General features: G+C 36.4%; 1 long non-coding RNA gene across 1 annotated transcript; it reads right to left on the bottom strand.

The window, feature by feature from the left end:
- Positions 1 to 243: 243 nt before the first annotated feature.
- On the bottom strand, positions 244 to 3352 carry LOC133389991 (uncharacterized). Its single transcript, XR_009764258.1, has 3 exons — positions 3273 to 3352; positions 2894 to 2935; positions 244 to 1815 (listed from the first exon to the last, which is right to left on the bottom strand). It is a non-coding gene; the product is annotated as an uncharacterized LOC133389991 (long non-coding RNA).
- Positions 3353 to 5319: the final 1967 nt, after the last annotated feature.

Raw genomic sequence — 5319 nt, 5'->3', positions numbered from 1 at the left:
CCATTGGACAAGATCTCACTGTACCAGTACAATCCTATATATTCTTACCAAATTTCCATTGTAGACGGTGCAACTGACTTTTGTGTAAATATACACAGGAGTAATTAAAATGGGATGATCTGGGCTATTAACTAAAATGGCCTCATGTATATTTGGAATGTAAGTTCTATGCTGTACTTTAATTGTCCAGATTAATCCATTGTACATCTAGGTTTTTGAACATTGTTTTTTTTAACAAAATATAATTTATTTAACAAAATTTATATACTGTTTGATTGTAAGATAACCTCTAAAGTGGTTGCCAAGAATTGTTCACAAAATTTGTCTGGGACTGTCCTTACTCACAAAAGGATGCCATCATTCAAATATAACACATTGTAACATATATGCTTATAAATAGATCAGTAGATAATACAGACAATTACAAATGTAGAAAAAATTACCCAATGCATAGGCAGAACAAGGCTGTCACCTAAGCTTTGGTTACAAATGAACAGAGGCATCTTCTTTTAACCAAAAAGGAAATACTTTGACATATGTCTAACATAAAAGCCAAATGCTTTTCACAATTTTCCTTGTCATAGCATGTTCCCAGCAATTTATATCAGTCAGTTGGTTTTAAAATTCTTGTGATTATTTACAAATTTCCACATAATGATCTAGTAATTCCAGAGTATTGTTGCAGCCTTAGTGTCCCTGATTGTACACTCACTTTTGAAGATTACTATTCTACCGGAAATCATGAAAAGCCATCTCAGCTCAGTGGGAGCCACACTTATGATCTCTATGAAGATCAGCTTTCAAAACATTGATTTAACAATAATTTAGGATGTTGGAGCTTATTTCTTCCCACTGACCATATTACTTTCATCATTTGCTTAGCTTTCATTAGAGGTGTAAAAACTGCAATTCACTTAGATCATTGCCAGTATTTCAGGTAAGAATGCCCTCTCTCTCTCTCTCTCACACACACACACAGACAGACAGACAGGGGGGGGGCACAGGCACACGAACACACACACACACTCGTTGAATGGACTATTCACCCACCCTAAATAAAACTGCTTACAACCTCTTTCATGATGCAGTAAAATATTATTGGCACCGAAATATGCTTGAGTGTCATTAGAGCTGAGAAGTGTTTGAATGCTAAATATAGCACACAGTCTATACAAAATAGGATTGGAGTTTGGAACTGTTTATGCCTTTATAAGAGATACTAGTGGGAAATGTAATTTTGATTTAAAGCAACTTAATACTATTTTAAAGGAAGATTTCCCCACAAAATTGAACATTTCTGTTTTTGTTGTTGTTGACAGCTCACCAGGAGTAAGAAATGTGAAGATGCTATCTACAACTTCAACCCTAAATTACTCCGTTCAAAGAAAAACTTTGTTTCCATCCTAATTGTTCTGACTATCTATTCATTAGTAAATGTTTTGATGGTAATTATTGGCATATCAGTCATTGCAAGATGTCATTATATCCATAACATTGTTACTTAAGGTGCATGCCTTACTCAAGATTCAATCATTTTGTCAGCTGGTCAATTTTAATAAGTATCCTTTCAGCAGATGATGAATTATACCTACTTCAGGCGATTGCCCATATTTCAAGAAACTTTTGAAGAAGTGCTATTTAGGCAAATATTTTACTAAAAACTGCACTCAGCATAAGTCACAACTGCAGGTATGCTTTTGCATTCTCCCTCAAGCAGATGTTCAGAAGGGTATACTGTGAAAAGTGCTGTGACCTCTTCTACATCATTGGAAGATCTCATTGGCATTAATAATTTCAGGATTCCAAGTCCAGGATCTGTTTGAATGGAAAAAATAGGCTTTTAACATTTATGGATACCATGGATACAGTTTTATTTCCAGCGCTAAATGTGTAGATTATGGGGCATATCCACTGTGCAAAGTGCAATTTCTTATCCTTGAGTGATGTTGTTGCTATTGTTTTGATTTATATAGCTGTCCATCAGCAAACAATTTTGTGAGCAGCTTACAACAAAAGATTAAAAGCACAACATACAGCAATAATTAAAAATCAACAATAAACAATAAAAGGCAGCAAAAAATTATTGCATAGAAGCATTAAGGGTACAGTCCTATGTTCCCTTGGATGGTGTTCCAGGGAACACAGAAAATAGCAGATTTCTCTCTCGGCCTGTGGAGAGGAAGATCTACTCTTGCAAGACACCCAGTTGCAACTCTGGAAAACTCCACTGCCCTGTTGGTACTTCAATAGTAATTTCAGAAAGGGAGTTTCTGATGGTAGATCAGATGATCCTCTCTCATTCTCCTGACATTTCAAAAGATAATAGAATCATAATTAGTAGAGTTGGAATGGGCCTATAAGGCCATTGAGCCCAATCCCTTGCTCACTGCAGGAATCCAAATTAAAGCATACCCAACAAGTAGCTGTCCAGCTACCTCTTGAATGCCTCCTATGTTGGAGAACCCACCATCTCTTTAGGTAGTTGGCTCCATTGTCGTACCACTCCAACAGTTAGAAAGTTTTTCCTGATGTTCAGCTAAAATCTGGCTTCTTGCAACTTGAGCCCATTATTCTGTGTCCTGCACTCTGGGATGATTGAGAAGAGATCCAGGGCCTCCTCTGTGTGACAATCTTTCAAGTACTTGAACAATGCTGTCATATCTTCTTTCCGTCTTTTTTTCTCAAGGCTAAGCATGCTCAATTTTTTCAGTGTCTCCTCCTAGGGCTTTGTTTCCAGTCCCCTGATCATCCTTGTTGCCCTCTTCTGAATCTGTTCCAGTATTGGCATACTTATTTTCCTTTCCATTGAGACCAATGTGTAGGAATATCATCATCTTCATCATTATCCATGGCTGACAGAAGAATAAAAGGCATAAAAATGCTACCACCTTACCTTCCCAGCAGGTTCCCTTTCTCCTCTCTTCATAGGATTGTCCTATAAAGAAAACTGTATTTCAGGAGTGCTATTAAGCATGAGTAGAGGAAGCAGCCACTCCTTCTGCTTGTCAGACCAGAGCATCTAAAATCTCTGATCAACTCACTGGTTGTGCATATTGCCTATTGTTATAAATATATATATATACAGTATATAATGAACCTATGTTGAGCTCTCTTGTGCCCCGAACCAACAAGGCAGATGAACTTGTTGCACAGGACACAGAGGTGCGTGAGTAACAGCGTTCCTGAACCAGCAATGAGGCATAGACCACTCCGACACAGAGCTTTGTGCAAGCTAAACAAACTTTATCAATGTGCATACAAAATACACTCACCAACATAAACTTTACTCCTATCTTCCCCCACACAGCCTGGGTCCCTGGGCTTGTATTTTATAGCCAGCCCCTTTGATCTGGTGCAGCTGTGTGACCTTCACATAATTGCACTTCTTTTAACCCATTCCCAACATGGGGAATGACTAAGCAAAAATGAGCTAACAACCTATGCACTAGATGGCAAAGATAAGCAACCTTATGCATTAATGTAAAGATGAATCAAGCACCACAAATACATTTGTGAGTTTGTATGTGGTGGTTTGTTTTTTTGTTTTTGCAATCTGATCTTTAATACATCAGAGAGTGAGCCATTGAACCTGGCTGCAAACCTTGCACCCCACACTTGAAATGATTGCCCCTCCTATTGAATGCTGAACTTTTGATATGTTAGATAAATTCTAGCCCAATATTTTTAATTATAATATTTGCTTCCAAACCCTTTCAGAGTTCTCTCAAATAGTTTATTTATTTACTTTACAATGCTGTTTGAGACTCAGGACAATATAATGAGTTTGCCACCAAATTGCATATGAAATTGCTTACTCCTCTGTGTGTATAAACCTGTTTAAAATTCTGTAATGCAGATTTTGTGTAGGAGCATCTACTCACATAAAGGAGCATAATCAAGGGCATTAATATATAGCATGCTACAAGAACAGGATCCAACCTGTCATTTAATTCTTGCTTACGGTTCTGTGATATACTGCAGGAATTGTATGGCTGGAAAGAAAACAATTCTTTATGCAAGGAAGTAAGCATTCCATCTTGAGCTCAAGGGAGTGTTACAATGAAGCATAATTAATTATGCTAATACAAGCCAAAACTTACCAACCTAGTCCCAAGTCAATTTATTTCATGCTTTGTACTGACTATGAAACAGTACATTAATGTTGCAATGGACAATCAATATTATATTTTCTAAATTAATTGTGAATGTTCAATTTTTTAGGCTGCTTAAGTTATATTTACTTAAAGCCCTCTCCCCAGCACCATCTGTTCCACTTCCTGTCTGTCTGTCAAAGTAGCAGAAAAGAGCTCATTTAGAGAAGGCATCTCATTAAATTGTTTATGGAAAGGTTTCCCACATCCAGAGACAAACTAGCTTGGGGTTGGGGTGCTTATAATATGCAAAAACCTTGGGATATCCAGTTTGTACAGAAGAAGACCAATGAATGTAGCAAGGAATATTGGAGCCCCACTCTCACTTTCTCTGAATGCATGGAATTCAGGGGTGGCTTCAGTGGACCTGATCAAACTTGATTTTCTATGCATTTGATGGTGAGAATGTAGATATTATTACACCATAACCATTGCCAATTAACGCTCACCTTGAAATATGAATGAATATGGGCCATTGCAACTACAAATATTTTAATCAGTCAAGACAAGCACAGTTGGGATCAGAATAACTTTAGGAATATGGCAACATTTATAACCTGAAATCTAGTGATGGACAAATCAGTCTATTTCAAATGCATGTCAATTTCACGTATGTTTTCATAAATCCATTCTGTCCTGTTTCCACATTAATTTTTAATCTTGTAAAAATCCATGACAATTCATATATAAGTTTAAATATGATTTTATCACAAAACTTGCATTTATAAATGTATTTTATCTCAAGCCATGCATTTATAAAAGCATTAAAAGATTGTCTCCCCCTTATGTACTCAATGAATCACTGAGCTTTGCAGGAGAGGGTCTCCTACAGGTTCCATTCCACATGATATAGTAATTGCACCTTTAGTGTGGTAGCACCTACCCCTTGAAATTCCCTCCCATTACATATTAGAAGGTGCCACACTTACTGAAGACCTTTTTCTCTTTCAACAAGCCTTTTAAGTAGAGATCTACAGTATATGCTAGTCTTCATCTGTATTAGAGCTATTTTTAACTGCTTTTATATATGCATTTTTAAATGTTTGTATTGTTTTTATATGTGGAATTAATTGTTTTTAATTGATTTTGCACATTATTTTAAACATTTTCTTTCTTGGCTGTAATTGTTTTATTTGCTTTCATAAGGGTATATTTTATTATTGTAACC

The sequence above is a fragment of the Rhineura floridana genome, chromosome 8 (genome assembly GCF_030035675.1).
Source record: "Rhineura floridana isolate rRhiFlo1 chromosome 8, rRhiFlo1.hap2, whole genome shotgun sequence".
Lineage (NCBI taxonomy): Eukaryota > Metazoa > Chordata > Lepidosauria > Squamata > Rhineuridae > Rhineura > Rhineura floridana.
This window is presented reverse-complemented; position numbering and strand designations above follow the sequence as displayed.